Source organism: Pseudophryne corroboree, chromosome 4 (genome assembly GCF_028390025.1).
Source record: "Pseudophryne corroboree isolate aPseCor3 chromosome 4, aPseCor3.hap2, whole genome shotgun sequence".
In the NCBI taxonomy this organism is placed as follows: domain Eukaryota; kingdom Metazoa; phylum Chordata; class Amphibia; order Anura; family Myobatrachidae; genus Pseudophryne; species Pseudophryne corroboree.
In genome coordinates, this window is record NC_086447.1 from 696,467,904 (window position 1) to 696,485,737 (window position 17,834).

At 39.1% G+C, this 17,834-nt stretch overlaps 12 non-coding genes across 12 annotated transcripts; all 12 read right to left on the reverse strand.

The window, feature by feature from the left end:
* Window positions 1-440: 440 nt before the first annotated feature.
* On the reverse strand, window positions 441-523 carry TRNAL-UAA (transfer RNA leucine (anticodon UAA)). The gene has a single exon. It is a non-coding gene; the product is annotated as a tRNA-Leu (tRNA).
* A 1,180-nt stretch (window positions 524-1,703) lies between these two features.
* Window positions 1,704-1,786, reverse strand: TRNAL-UAA (transfer RNA leucine (anticodon UAA)). Its single transcript has one exon. It is a non-coding gene; the product is annotated as a tRNA-Leu (tRNA).
* Window positions 1,787-2,085: 299 nt separating this feature from the next.
* On the reverse strand, window positions 2,086-2,168 carry TRNAL-UAA (transfer RNA leucine (anticodon UAA)). The gene has a single exon. It is a non-coding gene; the product is annotated as a tRNA-Leu (tRNA).
* Window positions 2,169-5,432: 3,264 nt separating this feature from the next.
* On the reverse strand, window positions 5,433-5,515 carry TRNAL-UAA (transfer RNA leucine (anticodon UAA)). Its single transcript has one exon. It is a non-coding gene; the product is annotated as a tRNA-Leu (tRNA).
* A 299-nt stretch (window positions 5,516-5,814) lies between these two features.
* Window positions 5,815-5,897, reverse strand: TRNAL-UAA (transfer RNA leucine (anticodon UAA)). Its single transcript has one exon. It is a non-coding gene; the product is annotated as a tRNA-Leu (tRNA).
* A 1,713-nt stretch (window positions 5,898-7,610) lies between these two features.
* On the reverse strand, window positions 7,611-7,693 carry TRNAL-UAA (transfer RNA leucine (anticodon UAA)). The gene has a single exon. It is a non-coding gene; the product is annotated as a tRNA-Leu (tRNA).
* Window positions 7,694-7,992: 299 nt separating this feature from the next.
* Window positions 7,993-8,075, reverse strand: TRNAL-UAA (transfer RNA leucine (anticodon UAA)). Its single transcript has one exon. It is a non-coding gene; the product is annotated as a tRNA-Leu (tRNA).
* Window positions 8,076-11,080: 3,005 nt separating this feature from the next.
* TRNAL-UAA (transfer RNA leucine (anticodon UAA)) lies at window positions 11,081-11,163 on the reverse strand. The gene has a single exon. It is a non-coding gene; the product is annotated as a tRNA-Leu (tRNA).
* A 299-nt stretch (window positions 11,164-11,462) lies between these two features.
* Window positions 11,463-11,545, reverse strand: TRNAL-UAA (transfer RNA leucine (anticodon UAA)). Its single transcript has one exon. It is a non-coding gene; the product is annotated as a tRNA-Leu (tRNA).
* Window positions 11,546-15,772: 4,227 nt separating this feature from the next.
* TRNAL-UAA (transfer RNA leucine (anticodon UAA)) lies at window positions 15,773-15,855 on the reverse strand. Its single transcript has one exon. It is a non-coding gene; the product is annotated as a tRNA-Leu (tRNA).
* Window positions 15,856-17,038: 1,183 nt separating this feature from the next.
* On the reverse strand, window positions 17,039-17,121 carry TRNAL-UAA (transfer RNA leucine (anticodon UAA)). The gene has a single exon. It is a non-coding gene; the product is annotated as a tRNA-Leu (tRNA).
* A 299-nt stretch (window positions 17,122-17,420) lies between these two features.
* Window positions 17,421-17,503, reverse strand: TRNAL-UAA (transfer RNA leucine (anticodon UAA)). Its single transcript has one exon. It is a non-coding gene; the product is annotated as a tRNA-Leu (tRNA).
* Window positions 17,504-17,834: the final 331 nt, after the last annotated feature.

The following is a 17,834-nucleotide window of genomic DNA, read 5'->3' on the forward strand; positions in this document are numbered from 1 at the left end:
TGGAGGGTTAGTGTTAGGCATCCCGGGGAGGGTAAGGTTTAGGCACCCAAGGAGAGGGTGTAAGGTTTAGACACCCAAAAGGGAGGATTAGGGTTAGGGCAGGGAACATGGAAGGGTTATGGTATTAACTGCAGGGCTGTCAGGATTTTAAGGGTCAGGTTGCTGATGTCGGTATTCTGACCATAGGCATCCAGTCCATCAGGATTACATTCTGAACCCCATTGCATATGTATATGTTAATGTGCATGGTCAACTTTTATGCAAACTTTGTTCTGTTTGGAGTCTAAATTATTACATAAGTTTATTTGCACTGTCACATTTCAATGCTTTTGTGGAACATGTATGGTAGTTTACAAATGTAAACAAAATGACTCTTGTACATTTCCCTATTCGATTATATTGTTCCTTGTACATATTTAGGAATCCGAAATTAAAATACATACCAGAAGTGTGGTTCAAACCAACGCGGATATATATCCATTGGATCTTAAGTCCAACGCCTTAACCACTCGGCCATCCTGGTATGTTGCCCTGGGTATTTTCAATGCAAATACTATTGCACTATTCATGTTCATTTTCCTGTGCATTGTTAACTTTGAACCGCTTGGATTTTAAAATATTACATAACTTTTGGTATTTTAATGGATATTATGATATCATTGTTTCTTTTCTTCATAGAAAGCCAGGTTCTTTGAAAAAATGGATTGAAAATATTTTTTTTATTAAAGTACTGTAGCTTAAGTTATTGACTTTCACCATAGTTTGAAAGTTTTCCCTAATTGACAAATTCTTCCTCATTTGGTTAGCTGAAATTGAAATACAAACCAGAAGTGGGGATCTATCCCATGCAGATGTAAATCCATTGAATCTTAAGTCCAACACCTTAACCACTCAGCCATCCTGATGTGAGGCTTTTGACATTTTCATGGCAAATACTTTTGCAAAGCATGGTACCCAGTTAAAAGGCTTCCGTGCGGGATCCTGGCTATCATAATACTGACACCATAATCGTACCCACCAGCCATAATAACAGCACCAAAATGCCAACAGAAGTGGGATTAACAGCATGAAAATACTGACACCTAGAATTCTGAATGTCCTCTCAGCAGGATGTAATCTTGTCCTGCCACGGGGAGGGGGGAGGTTAGGTTTAGGCATTAGAAGGGGGGTTGCGGTGTAGGGACAGGTAGGTTAGAGTTAGGTACCAGGGAGGGAGGCTTTGGTTTAGTCACTTAGAAGAGGAGGTTAGTGTTAGACACCAAGCAGGGAGCATTAGCTTTAGGCATTGGGGAATGGAGGGTTAGTGTCAGGCATTCCGGGGAGGGTAAGGTATAGGCACCCAAAAGGGAGGATTAGGGTTAGGGCAGAGAACATGGAAGGGTTATGGTATTAACTGCAGGGCTGTCAGGATTTTAATGGTCAGGTTGCTGATGTCGGTATTCTGACCATAGGCATCCAGTCCATCAGGATTACATTCTGAACCCCATTGCATATGTATATGTTAATGTGCATGGTCAACTTTTATGCAAACTTTGTACTGTTTGGAGTCTAAATTATTACATAAGTTTATTTGCACTGTCACATTTCAATGCTTTTGTGGAACATGTATGGTAGTTTACAAATGTAAACAAAATGACTCTTGTACATCCCTATTCGATTATATTGTTCCTTGTACATATTTAGGAATCCGAAATTAAAATACATACCTGAAGTGGGGTTCGAACCCACGCGGATATATATCCATTGGATCTTAAGTCCAACGCCTTAACCACTCGGCCATCCTGGTATGTTGCCCTGTGTGTTTTCAATGCAAATACTATTGCACTATTCATGTTTATTTTCCTGTGCATTGTTAACTTTGAACCGCTTGGAGTTTAAAATATTACATAACTTTTGGTATTTTAATGGATATTATGATATCATTGTTTCTTTTCTTCATAGAAAGCCAGGTTCTTTGAAAAAATGGATTGAAAATATTTTTTTAGCAATGTAATTTAAGTTAATGATTTTCACAGAATTTTGAGAGTTTTCCCTAATTGCCGAAATCTTCATCATAAATATTTAGTTAGCTGAAATTAAAATGCATACCAGAAGTGGGGATCGAACCCACGCAGATATGTATCCATTGGATCTTAAGTCCAACGCCTTAACCACTCGGCCATCCTGGTTTGATTTACATGGCAAATACTATTGCAAAGCATATGTATCTTTTAATGTGCATGGGCAATTATTCAGCAAACTTTATACTGCTTTGACTGTTACTTATTACATAAGTCTGGTAATTGTTTTTTTTTTTAAAGTATGATACTTATATTTCTATTCTTCACAAGTAAGGCTCTTATGAATAAAAAGTTTTATAATAATTCCATATTTGTTTAAAGACATTAATTTTCACCACATTTCGAACTGCTCATCTATCAAGACTGTCCTTTCTTTTGAATGATTACAAGCAACATTTGTAGATAGTCGCTATCATTCTTTTTTGCCCTATCACATGTCAAGGATTTTGTGGAACAAGTATGGTGGTTTACAAATGCAAGCAACATCAACTTTTGTACATGTCCTTAAAAAATAAAGTTATACCTTGTACATATTTAGGAATCTGAAATTAACATGCATACCAGAATTGGGGTTTGATCCCATGCAGATATATATCCATTGGATCTTAAGTCAAATGCCTTAACAATGCAGCCATCCTGGTGTGGTGCCCAGGAGCTTTTCATGGCAAATACTAATGCACTATTCATGTTAATTATGATGTGCATGGTTAACTTTGTACTGTTTGGAGTTTAAAATATTACATAACTGGGTATTTTAATGGATATTAGCAGGGGTTAAAGTGAGCCGGAACGGGGCGGAACTGCGTTCCGTCAGTTCCACTTGGAGACGGAACGCAGTTCCGCCTCCTCTGGCTCACCTAACCCGGTGATGTGTCCCCCGTCGCTGCAGGGAGATGACGGGCGCCCGCTGAGAGTGTGTTACCAGCGGGCGCCTGTCTTCCCGCACAGCGGCAGCCGGAGGCAGGAGCTCAGTACTGAGCTCAGCCTTCCGGCTCAGTCAGTGCGCGCTATGCGAGAGACGTCATGACGTCTCTCTCATAGTGCAGAGGAGCGGGCGACGAGAGGACTGCAGCGGCCGGACAAGGAGCGGGGCTTGGTAAGTATGGCGTGTGCTGTGTTTTTTTATTTTTTTTATTTGTGTAGCAGGTGGGGGGCAAACTACTGAGAGGTCATTACTACGGGGGCATTATTACTGGGGGGGCAAACTACTGAGGGGCATCTACTGGGGTCATTACTACTGGGGGGCATTTACTGGGGGACATTACTACTGGGGGCAAACTACAAGGGGGCAAACTACAGAAGGGCATTACTACTGGGGGACAGACTACTGAGGGGCAGTACTACTGGGGGACAATACTACAAGGGGGCAAACTACATGAGGGCATTACTACTGGGGGGCAAGCTACTAAGGGGCATCTACTGGGGGGCATTTACTGGGGGGCATTACTACTGGGGGACATTACTACAGAAGGGCATTACTACTGGGGGACAGACTACTGAGGGGCAGTACTACTGGGGGACATTACTAAAAGGGGGCAAACTACAGGAGGGCATTACTACTGAGGGGCATCTACTGGGGGGCATTTACTGGGGGACATTACTACTGGGGGGCATTACTACTGGGAGACATTACTACAGGAGGGTATTACTACTGGGGGGGCATTACTACTGGGGGGCAAACTACAGAGGGGCATCTACTGGGGGCATTACTACTGGGGGCATTACTACTGGGAGACATTACTACTGGGTGCAAACTACAGGGGGCAAACTACAGGAGGGCATTACTACTGGGGGCATAACTACAGTGGCATTACTACTGGGGGCGTAACTACAGGGGTTAAACTACTGGGGGCATTACTACTTGGAGGCATTACTACTGGGGGCTAAACTACAAGGGGGCATAACTACAGGGGCTAAACGACTGGGGGCATTACCATTAAGGGCATTAATACTGGGGGCACTACTAATGAGGGCATTGTAAAGGGGGCACTTCATAAGGGGCATCACTCCTGGGGTCATAAGGGGCACTGCTATTGCGAGCATTGTATAAGGGGCACCACTACTATGGGCTCTATATAAGGGGCGCTACCACTGTGGGCATTGTACAAGAGGCGCTACTGCTGTAGGCATTATGTGTATTATGGGGTGCTACTACTGTGGGCGTTATTACTATTGTGTAACACGCCCCTTTTTTGAGACCACGCCCCTTTTTGCAGCACACGCCTACGGCGCGCGCAATACCTTTGTTGAATTGCCACCGTGGGAAGATGGGTGAGTTCCACCACCTCTCTAGGACCACTTTAAGCACTGGATATTAGGATGTCATTGTTAACTTACGTTATATAAAATCAGTTTCTTAGGAGAAAATGGATTGAAAATATTTTTTTTATCAAAGTACTGTAGCTTAAGTTATTGACTTTCACCATAGTTTGAAAGTTTTCCCTAATTGACAAATTCTTCCTCATTTGGTTAGCTGAAATTGAAATACAAACCAGAAGTGGGGATCTATCCCATGCAGATGTAAATCCATTGAATCTTAAGTCCAACACCTTAACCACTCAGCCATCCTGATGTGAGACTTTTGACATTTTCATGGCAAATACTTTTGCAAAGCATGGGACCCAGTTAAAAGGCTTCCATGCGGGATCCTGGCTATCATAATACTGACACCATAATCGTACCCACCAGCCATAATAACGGCACCAAAATGCCAACAGAGGTGGGATTAACAGCATGAAAATACTGACACCTAGAATTCTGAATGTCCTCTCAGCAGGATGTAATCTTGTCCTGCCACGGGGAGGGGAGAGGTTAGGTTTAGGCATTAGAAGGGGGGTTACGGTGTAGGGACAGGTAGGTTAGAGTTAGGTACCAGGGAGGGAGGGTTTGGTTTAGTCACTAAGAAGAGGAGGTTATTGTTAGACACCAAGCAGGGAGCATTAGCTTTAGGCATTGGGGAATGGAGGGTTAGTGTCAGGCATCCCGGGGAGGGTAAGGTTTAGGCACCCAAAAGGGAGGATTAGGGTTAGGGCAGGAAACATGGAAGGGTTATGGTATTAACTGCAGGGCTGTCAGGATTTTAATGGTCAGGTTGCTGATGTCGGTATTCTGACTATAGGCATCCAGTCCATCAGGATTACATTCTGAACCCCATTGCATATGTATATGTTAATGTGCATGGTCAACTTTTATGCAAACTTTGTACTGTTTGGAGTCTAAATTATTACATAAGTCTATTTGCACTGTCACATTTCAATGCTTTTGTAGAACATTTATGGTAGTTTACAAATGTAAACAAAATGACTCTTGTACATTTCCCTATTCGATTATATTGTTCCTTGTACATATTTAGGAATCCGAAATTAAAATACATGCCAGAAGTGGGGTTCGAACCCACGCGGATATATATCCATTGGATCTTAAGTCCAACGCCTTAACAACTCGGCCATCCTGGTATGTTGCCCTGTGTGTTTTCAATGCAAATACTATTGCACTATTCATGTTTATTTTCCTGTGCATTGTTAACTTTGAACCGCTTGGAGTTTAAAATATTACATAACTTTTGGTATTTTAATGGATATTATGATATCATTGTTTCTTTTCTTCATAGAAAGCCAGGTTCTTTGAAAAAATGGATTGAAAATATTTTTTTAGCAATGTAATTTAAGTTAATGATTTTCACAGAATTTTGAGAGTTTTCCCTAATTGCCGAAATCTTCATCATAAACATTTAGTTAGCTGAAATTAAAATGCATACCAGAAGTGGGGATCGAACCCACGCAGATATGTATCCATTGGATCTTAAGTCCAACGCCTTAACCACTCGGCCATCCTGGTTTGATTTACATGTCTGATACTATTGCAAAGCATATGTATCTTTTAATGTGCATGGGCAATTATTCAGCAAACTTTATACTGCTTTGACTGTTACTTATTACATAAGTCTGGTAATTGTTTTTTTTTTAAAGTATGATACTTATATTTCTATTCCTCACAAGTAAGGCTCTTATGAATAAAAAGTTTTATAATAATTCCATATTTGTTTAAAGACATTAATTTTCACCACATTTCGAACTGCTCATCTATCAAGACTGTCCTTTCTTTTGAATGATTACAAGCAACATTTGTAGATAGTCGCTATCATTCTTTTTTGCCCTGTCACATGTCAAGGATTTTGTGGAACAAGTATGGTGGTTTACAAATGCAAGCAACATCAACTTTTGTACATGTCCTTAAAAAATAAAGTTATACCTTGTACATATTTAGGAATCTGAAATTAACATGCATACCAGAATTGGGGTTTGATCCCATGCAGATATATATCCATTGGATCTTAAGTCAAATGCCTTAACAATGCAGCCATCCTGGTGTGGTGCCCAGGAGCTTTTCATGGCAAATACTAATGCACTATTCATGTTAATTATGATGTGCATGGTTAACTTTGTACTGTTTGGAGTTTAAAATATTACATAACTGGGTATTTTAATGGATATTAGGATGTCATTGTTAACTTACGTTATATAAAATCAGTTTCTTTGGAGAAAATGGATTGAAAATATTTTTTTTATCAAAGTACTGTAGCTTAAGTTATTGACTTTCACCATAGTTTGAAAGTTTTCCCTAATTGACAAATTCTTCCTCATTTGGTTAGCTGAAATTGAAATACAAACCAGAAGTGGGGATCTATCCCATGCAGATGTAAATCCATTGAATCTTAAGTCCAACACCTTAACCACTCAGCCATCCTGATGTGAGGCTTTTGACATTTTCATGGCAAATACTTTTGCAAAGCATGGGACCCAGTTAAAAGGCTTCCATGCGGGATCCTGGCTATCATAATACTGACACCATAATCGTACCCACCAGCCATAATAACGGCACCAAAATGCCAAAAGAGGTGGGATTAACAGCATGAAAATACTGACACCTAGAATTCTGAATGTCCTCTCAGCAGGATGTAATCTTGTCCTGCCACGGGGAGGGGAGAGGTTAGGTTTAGGCATTAGAAGGGGGGTTACGGTGTAGGGACAGGTAGGTTAGAGTTAGGTACCAGGGAGGGAGGGTTTGGTTTAGTCACTAAGAAGAGGAGGTTATTGTTAGACACCAAGCAGGGAGCATTAGCTTTAGGCATTGGGGAATGGAGGGTTAGTGTCAGGCATCCCGGGGAGGGTAAGGTTTAGGCACCCAAAAGGGAGGATTAGGGTTAGGGCAGGGAACATGGAAGGGTTATGGTATTAACTGCAGGGCTGTCAGGATTTTAATGGTCAGGTTGCTGATGTCGGTATTCTGACTATAGGCATCCAGTCCATCAGGATTACATTCTGAACCCCATTGCATATGTATATGTTAATGTGCATGGTCAACTTTTATGCAAACTTTGTACTGTTTGGAGTCTAAATTATTACATAAGTCTATTTGCACTGTCACATTTCAATGCTTTTGTAGAACATTTATGGTAGTTTACAAATGTAAACAAAATGACTCTTGTACATTTCCCTTTTCGATTATATTGTTCCTTGTACATATTTAGGAATCCGAAATTAAAATACATGCCAGAAGTGGGGTTCGAACCCACGCGGATATATATCCATTGGATCTTAAGTCCAACGCCTTAACAACTCGGCCATCCTGGTATGTTGCCTTGTGTGTTTTCAATGCAAATACTATTGCACTATTCATGTTTATTTTCCTGTGCATTGTTAACTTTGAACCGCTTGGAGTTTAAAATATTACATAACTTTTGGTATTTTAATGGATATTATGATATCATTGTTTCTTTTCTTCATAGAAAGCCAGGTTCTTTGAAAAAATGGATTGAAAATATTTTTTTAGCAATGTAATTTAAGTTAATGATTTTCACAGAATTTTGAGAGTTTTCCCTAATTGCCGAAATCTTCATCATAAACATTTAGTTAGCTGAAATTAAAATGCATACCAGAAGTGGGGATCGAACCCACGCAGATATGTATCCATTGGATCTTAAGTCCAACACCTTAACCACTCGGCCATCCTGGTTTGATTTACATGTCTAATACTATTGCAAAGCATATGTATCTTTTAATGTGCATGGGCAATTATTCAGCAAACTTTATACTGCTTTGACTGTTACTTATTACATAAGTCTGGTAATTGTTTTTTTTTTTAAAGTATGATACTTATATTTCTATTCCTCACAAGTAAGGCTCTTATGAATAAAAAGTTTTATAATAATTCCATATTTGTTTAAAGACATTAATTTTCACCACATTTCGAACTGCTCATCTATCAAGACTGTCCTTTCTTTTGAATGATTACAAGCAACATTTGTAGATAGTCGCTATCATTCTTTTTTGCCCTGTCACATGTCAAGGATTTTGTGGAACAAGTATGGTGGTTTACAAATGCAAGCAACATCAACTTTTGTACATGTCCTTAAAAAATAAAGTTATACCTTGTACATATTTAGGAATCTGAAATTAACATGCATACCAGAATTGGGGTTTGATCCCATGCAGATATATATCCATTGGATCTTAAGTCAAATGCCTTAACAATGCAGCCATCCTGGTGTGGTGCCCAGGAGCTTTTCATGGCAAATACTAATGCACTATTCATGTTAATTATGATGTGCATGGTTAACTTTGTACTGTTTGGAGTTTAAAATATTACATAACTGGGTATTTTAATGGATATTAGGATGTCATTGTTAACTTACGTTATATAAAATCAGTTTCTTTGGAGAAAATGGATTGAAAATATTTTTTTTATCAAAGTACTGTAGCTTAAGTTATTGACTTTCACCATAGTTTGAAAGTTTTCCCTAATTGACAAATTCTTCCTCATTTGGTTAGCTGAAATTGAAATACAAACCAGAAGTGGGGATCTATCCCATACAGATGTAAATCCATTGAATCTTAAGTCCAACACCTTAACCACTCAGCCATCCTGATGTGAGGCTTTTGACATTTTCATGGCAAATACTTCTGCAAAGCATGGGACCCAGTTAAAAGGCTTCCATGCGGGATTCTGGCTATCATAATACTGACACCATAATCGTACCCACCAGCCATAATAATGGCACCAAAATGCCAACAGAGGTGGGATTAACAGCATGAAAATACTGACACCTAGAATTCTGAATGTCCTCTCAGCAGGATGTAATCTTGTCCTGCCACGGGGAGGGGAGAGGTTAGGTTTAGGCATTAGAAGGGGGGTTACGGTGTAGGGACAGGTAGGTTAGAGTTAGGTACCAGGGAGGGAGGGTTTGGTTTAGTCACTTAGAAGAGGAGGTTATTGTTAGACACCAAGCAGGGAGCATTAGCTTTAGGCATTGGGGAATGGAGGGTTAGTGTTAGGCATCCCGGGGAGGGTAAGGTTTAGGCACCCAAGGAGAGGGTGTAAGGTTTAGACACCCAAAAGGGAGGATTAGGGTTAGGGCAGGGAACATGGAAGGGTTTTGGTATTAACTGCAGGGCTGTCAGGATTTTAATGGTCAGGTTGCTGATGTCGGTATTCTGACCATAGGCATCCAGTCCATCAGGATTACATTCTGAACCCCATTGCATATGTATATGTTAATGTGCATGGTCAACTTTTATGCAAACTTTGTTCTGTTTGGAGTCTAAATTATTACATAAGTTTATTTGCACTGTCACATTTCAATGCTTTTGTGGAACATGTATGGTAGTTTACAAATGTAAACAAAATGACTCTTGTACATTTCCCTATTCGATTATATTGTTCCTTGTACATATTTAGGAATCCGAAATTAAAATACATACCAGAAGTGTGGTTCAAACCAACGTGGATATATATCGATTGTATCTTAAGTCCAACGCCTTAACCACTCGGCCATCCTGGTATGTTGCCCTGGGTATTTTCAATGCAAATACTATTGCACTATTCATGTTCATTTTCCTGTGCATTGTTAACTTTGAACCGCTTGGATTTTAAAATATTACATAACTTTTGGTATTTTAATGGATATTATGATATCATTGTTTCTTTTCTTCATAGAAAGCCAGGTTTTTTGAAAAAATGGATTGAAAATATTTTTTTTATTAAAGTACTGTAGCTTAAGTTATTGACTTTCACTAAAGTTTGAAAGTTTTCCCTAATTGACAAATTCTTCCTCATTTGGTTAGCTGAAATTGAAATACAAACCAGAAGTGGGGATCTATCCCATGCAGATGTAAATCCATTGAATCTTAAGTCCAACACCTTAACCACTCAGCCATCCTGATGTGAGGCTTTTGACATTTTCATGGCAAATACTTTTGCAAAGCATGGTACCCAGTTAAAAGGCTTCCGTGCGGGATCCTGGCTATCATAATACTGACACCATAATCGTACCCACCAGCCATAATAACGGCACCAAAATGCCAACAGAGGTGGGATTAACAGCATGAACATACTGACACCTAGAATTCTGAATGTCCTCTCAGCAGGATGTAATCTTGTCCTGCCACGGGGAGGGGGGAGGTTAGGTTTAGGCATTAGAAGGGGGGTTGCGGTGTAGGGACAGGTAGGTTAGAGTTAGGTACCAGGGAGGGAGGCTTTGGTTTAGTCACTTAGAAGAGGAGGTTAGTGTTAGACACCAAGCAGGGAGCATTAGCTTTAGGCATTGGGGAATGGAGGGTTAGTGTCAGGCATCCCGGGGAGGGTAAGGTTTAGGCACCCAAAAGGGAGGATTAGGGTTAGGGCAGGGAACATGGAAGAGTTATGGTATTAACTGCAGGGCTGTCAGGATTTTAATGGTCAGGTTGCTGATGTCGGTATTCTGACCATAGGCATCCAGTCCATCAGGATTACATTCTGAACCCCATTGCATATGTATATGTTAATGTGCATGGTCAACTTTTATGCAAACTTTGTACTGTTTGGAGTCTAAATTATTACATAAGTTTATTTGCACTGTCACATTTCAATGCTTTTGTGGAACATGTATGGTAGTTTACAAATGTAAACAAAATGACTCTTGTACATCCCTATTCGATTATATTGTTCCTTGTACATATTTAGGAATTCGAAATTAAAACACATACCAGAAGTGGGGTTCGAATCCACGCGGATATATATCCATTGGATCTTAAGTCCAACGCCTTAACCACTCGGCCATCCTGGTATCTTGCCCTGGGTATTTTCAATGCAAATACTAATGCACTATTCATGTTTATTTTCCTGTGCATTGTTAACTTTGAACCGCTTGGAGTTTAAAATATTACATAACTTTTGGTATTTTAATGGATATTATGATATCATTGTTTCTTTTCTTCATAGAAAGCCAGGTTCTTTGAAAAAATGGATTGAAAATATTTTTTTAGCAATGTAATTTAAGTTAATGATTTTCACAGAATTTTGAGAGTTTTCCCTAATTGCCGAAATCTTCATCATAAATATTTAGTTAGCTGAAATTAAAATGCATACAAGAAGTGGGGATCGAACCCACGCAGATATGTATCCATTGGATCTTAAGTCCAACGCCTTAACCACTTGGCCATCCTGGTTTGATTTACATGTCAAATACTATTGCAAAGCATATGTATCTTTTAATGTGCATGGGCAATTATTCAGCAAACTTTATACTGCTTTGACTGTTACTTATTACATAAGTCTGGTAATTGTTTTTTTTTTAAAGTATGATACTTATATTTCTATTCTTCACAAGTAAGGCTCTTATGAATAAAAAGTTTTATAATAATTCCATATTTGTTTAAAGACATTAATTTTCACCACATTTCGAACTGCTCATCTATCAAGACTGTCCTTTCTTTTGAATGATTACAAGCAACATTTGTAGATAGTCGCTATCATTCTTTTTTGCCCTGTCACATGTCAAGGATTTTGTGGAACAAGTATGGTGGTTTACAAATGCAAGCAACATCAACTTTTGTACATGTCCTTAAAAAATAAAGTTATACCTTGTACATATTTAGGAATCTGAAATTAACATGCATACCAGAATTGGGGTTTGATCCCATGCAGATATATATCCATTGGATCTTAAGTCAAATGCCTTAAGAATGCAGCCATCCTGGTGTGGTGCCCAGGAGCTTTTCATGGCAAATACTAATGCACTATTCATGTTAATTATGATGTGCATGGTTAACTTTGTACTGTTTGGAGTTTAAAATATTACATAACTGGGTATTTTAATGGATATTAGGATGTCATTGTTAACTTACGTTATATAAAATCAGTTTCTTAGAAGAAAATGGATTGAAAATATTTTTTTTATCAAAGTACTGTAGCTTAAGTTATTGACTTTCACCATAGTTTGAAAGTTTTCCCTAATTGACAAATTCTTCCTCATTTGGTTAGCTGAAATTGAAATACAAACCAAAAGTGGGGATCTATCCCATGCAGATGTAAATCCATTGAATCTTAAGTCCAACACCTTAACCACTCAGCCATCCTGATGTGAGGCTTTTGACATTTTCATGGCAAATACTTTTGCAAAGCATGGGACCCAGTTAAAAGGCTTCCATGCGGGATCCTGGCTATCATAATACTGACACCATAATCGTACCCACCAGCCATAATAACGGCACCAAAATGCCAACAGAGGTGGGATTAACAGCATGAAAATACTGACACCTAGAATTCTGAATGTCCTCTCAGCAGGATGTAATCTTGTCCTGCCACGGGGAGGGGAGAGGTTAGGTTTAGGCATTAGAAGGGGGGTTACGGTGTAGGGACAGGTAGGTTAGAGTTAGGTACCAGGGAGGGAGGGTTTGGTTTAGTCACTAAGAAGAGGAGGTTATTGTTAGACACCAAGCAGGGAGCATTAGCTTTAGGCATTGGGGAATGGAGGGTTAGTGTTAGGCATCCCGGGAAGGGTAAGGTTTAGGCACCCAAGGAGAGGGTGTAAGGTTTAGACACCCAAAAGGGAGGATTAGGGTTAGGGCAGGGAACATGGAAGGGTTATGGTATTAACTGCAGGGCTGTCAGGATTTTAATGGTCAGGTTGCTGATGTCGGTATTCTGACCATAGGCATCTAGTCCATCAGGATTACATTCTGAACCCCATTGCATATGTATATGTTAATGTGCATGGTCAACTTTTATGCAAACTATGTTCTGTTTGGAGTCTAAATTATTACATAAGTTTATTTGCACTGTCACATTTCAATGCTTTTGTGGAACATGTATGGTAGTTTACAAATGTAAACAAAATGACTCTTGTACATTTCCCTATTCGATTATATTGTTCCTTGTACATATTTAGGAATCCGAAATTAAAATACATACCAGAAGTGTGGTTCAAACAAACGCGGATATATATCGATTGGATCTTAAGTCCAACGCCTTAACCATTCGGCCATCCTGGTATGTTGCCCTGGGTATTTTCAATGCAAATACTATTGCACTATTCATGTTCATTTTCCTGTGCATTGTTAACTTTGAACCGCTTGGATTTTAAAATATTACATAACTTTTGGTATTTTAATGGATATTATGATATCATTGTTTCTTTTCTTCATAGAAAGCCAGGTTCTTTGAAAAAATGGATTGAAAATATTTTTTTTATTAAAGTACTGTAGCTTAAGTTATTGACTTTCACCATAGTTTGAAAGTTTTCCCTAATTGACAAATTCTTCCTCATTTGGTTAGCTGAAATTGAAATACAAACCAGAAGTGGGGATCTATCCCATGCAGATGTAAATCCATTGAATCTTAAGTGCAACACCTTAACCACTCGGCCATCCTGATGTGAGGCTTTTGACATTTTCATGGCAAATACTTTTGCAAAGCATGGTACCCAGTTAAAAGGCTTCCATGCGGGATCCTGGCTATCATAATACTGACACCATAATCGTACCCACCAGCCATAATAACAGCACCAAAATGCTAACAGAGGTGGGATTAACAGCATGAAAATACTGACACCTAGAATTCTGAATGTCCTCTCAGCAGGATGTAATCTTGTCCTGCCACGGGGAGGGGGGAGGTTAGGTTTAGGCATTAGAAGGGGGGTTGCGGTGTAGGGACAGGTAGGTTAGAGTTAGGTACCAGGGAGGGAGGCTTTGGTTTAGTCACTTAGAAGAGGAGGTTAGTGTTAGACACCAAGCAGGGAGCATTAGCTTTAGGCATTGGGGAATGGAGGGTTAGTGTCAGGCATCCCGGGGAGGGTAAGGTTTAGGCACCCAAAAGGGAGGATTAGGGTTAGGGTAGGGAACATGGAAGGGTTACGGTATTAACTGCAGGGCTGTCAGGATTTTAATGGTCAGGTTGCTGATGTCGGTATTCTGACCATAGGCATCCAGTCCATCAGGATTACATTCTGAAACCCATTGCATATGTATATGTTAATGTGCATGGTCAACTTTTATGCAAACTTTGTACTGTTTGGAGTCTAAATTATTACATAAGTTTATTTGCACTGTCACATTTCAATGCTTTTGTGGAACATGTATGGTAGTTTACAAATGTAAACAAAATGACTCTTGTACATTTCCCTATTCGATTATATTGTTCCTTGTACATATTTAAGTCAAATGCCTTAACAATGCAGCCATCCTGGTGTGGTGCCCAGGAGCTTTTCATGGCAAATACAAATGAACTATTCATGTTAATTATGATGTGCATGGTTAACCTTGTACTGTTTGGAGTTTAAAATATTACATAATTGGGTATTTTAATGGATATTAGGATGTCATTGTTAACTTACGTTATATAAAATCAGTTTCTTAGGAGAAAATGGATTGAAAATATTTTTTTTATCAAAGTACTGTAGCTTAAGTTATTGACTTTCACCATAGTTTGAAAGTTTTCCCTAATTGACAAATTCTTCCTCATTTGGTTAGCTGAAATTGAAATACAAACCAGAAGTGGGGATCTATCCCATGCAGATGTAAATCCATTGAATCTTAAGTCCAACACCTTAACCACTCAGCCATCCTGATGTGAGGCTTTTGACATTTTCATGGCAAATACTTTTGCAAAGCATGGGACCCAGTTAAAAGGCTTCCATGCGGGATCCTGGCTATCATAATACTGACACCATAATCGTACCCACCAGCCATAATAACGGCACCAAAATGCCAACAGAGGTGGGATTAACAGCATGAACATACTGACACCTAGAATTCTGAATGTCCTCTCAGCAGGATGTAATCTTGTCCTGCCACGGGGAGGGGAGAGGTTAGGTTTAGGCATTAGAAGGGGGGTTACGGTGTAGGGACAGGTAGGTTAGAGTTAGGTACCAGGGAGGGAGGGTTTGGTTTAGTCACTAAGAAGAGGAGGTTATTGTTAGACACCAAGCAGGGAGCATTAGCTTTAGGCATTGGGGAATGGAGGGTTAGTGTTAGGCAGCCCAGGGAGGGTAAGGTTTAGGCACCCAAGGAGAGGGTGTAAGGTTTAGACACCCAAAAGGGAGGATTAGGGTTAGGGCAGGGAACATGGAAGGGTTATGGTATTAACTGCAGGGCTGACAGGATTTTATTGGTCAGGTTGCTGATGTCGGTATTCTGACCATAGGCATCCAGTCCATCAGGATTACATTCTGAACCCCATTGCATATGTATATGTTAATGTGCATGGTCAACTTTTATGCAAACTTTGTTCTGTTTGGAGTCTAAATTATTACATAAGTTTATTTGCACTGTCACATTTCAATGCTTTTGTGGAACATGTATGGTAGTTTACAAATGTAAACAAAATGACTCTTGTACATTTACCTATTCGATTATATTGTTCCTTGTACATATTTAGGAATCCGAAATTAAAATACATACCAGAAGTGTGGTTCAAACCAACGCGGATATATATCCATTGGATCTTAAGTCCAACGCCTTAACCACTCGGCCATCCTGGTATGTTGCCTTGGGTATTTTCAATGCAAATACTATTGCACTATTCATGTTCATTTTCCTGTGCATTGTTAACTTTGAACCGCTTGGATTTTAAAATATTACATAACTTTTGGTATTTTAATGGATATTATGATATCATTGTTTCTTTTCTTCATAGAAAGCCAGGTTCTTTGAAAAAATGGATTGAAAATATTTTTTATTATTAAAGTACTGTAGCTTAAGTTATTGACTTTCACCATAGTTTGAAAGTTTTCCCTAATTGACAAATTCTTCCTCATTTGGTTAGCTGAAATTGAAATACAAACCAGAAGTGGGGATCTATCCCATGCAGATGTAAATCCATTGAATCTTAAGTCCAACACCTTAACCACTCGGCCATCCTGATGTGAGGCTTTTGACATTTTCATGGCAAATACTTTTGCAAAGCATGGGACCCAGTTAAAAGGCTTCCGTGCGGGATCCTGGCTATCATAATACTGACACCATAATCGTACCCACCAGCCATAATAACAGCACCAAAATGCCAACAGAGGTGGGATTAACAGCATGAAAATACTGACACCTAGAATTCTGAATGTCCTCTCAGCAGGATGTAATCTTGTCCTGCCACGGGGAGGGGGGAGGTTAGGTTTAGGCATTAGAAGGGGGGTTGCGGTGTAGGGACAGGTAGGTTAGAGTTAGGTACCAGGGAGGGAGGCTTTGGTTTAGTCACTTAGAAGAGGAGGTTAGTGTTAGACACCAAGCAGGGAGCATTAGCTTTAGGCATTGGGGAATGGAGGGTTAGTGTCAGGCATCCCGGGGAGGGTAAGGTTTAGGCACCCAAAAGGGAGGATTAGGGTTAGGGCAGGGAACATGGAAGGGTTATGGTATTAACTGCAGGGCTGTCAGGATTTTAATGGTCAGGTTGCTAATGTCGGTATTCTGACCATAGGCATCCAGTCCATCAGAATTACATTCTGAACCCCATTGCATATGTATATGTTAATGTGCATGGTCAACTTTTATGCAAACTTTGTACTGTTTGCAGTCTAAATTATTACATAAGTTTATTTGCACTGTCACATTTCAATGCTTTTGTGGAACATGTATGGTAGTTTACAAATGTAAACAAAATGACTCTTGTACATTTCCCTATTCGATTATATTGTTCCTTGTACATATTTTGGAATCCGAAATTAAAATACATGCCAGAAGTGGGATTCGAACCCACGTGGATATATATCCATTGGATCTTAAGTCCAACGCCTTAACCACTCGGCCATCCTGGTATGTTGCCCTGGGTATTTTCAATGCAAATACTATTGCACTATTCATGTTTATTTTCCTGTGCATTGTTAACTTTGAACCGCTTGGAGTTTAAAATATTACATAACTTTTGGTATTTTAATGGATATTATGATATCATTGTTTCTTTTCTTCATAGAAAGCCAGGTTCTTTGAAAAAATGGATTGAAAATACTTTTTTAGCAATGTAATTTAAGTTAATGATTTTCACAGAATTTTGAGAGTTTTCCCTAATTGCCGAAATCTTCATCATAAATATTTAGTTAGCTGAAATTAAATTGCATACCATAAGTGGGGATCGAACCCACGCGGATATGTATCCATTGGATCTTAAGTCCAACGCCTTAACCACTCGGCCATCCTGGTTTGATTTACATGTCAAATACTATTGCAAAGCATATGTATCTTTTAATGTGCATGGGCAATTATTCAGCAAACTTTATACTGCTTTGACTGTTACTTATTACATAAGTCTGGTAATTGTTTTTTTTTTTTTAAAGTATGATACTTATATTTCTATTCTTCACAAGTAAGGCTCTTATGAATAAAAAGTTTTATAATAATTCCATATTTGTTTAAAGACATTAATTTTCACCACATTTTGAACTGCTCATCTATCAAGACTGTCCTTTCTTTTGAGTGATTACAAGCAACATTTGTAGATAGTCGCTATCATTCTTTTTTGTCCTGTCACATG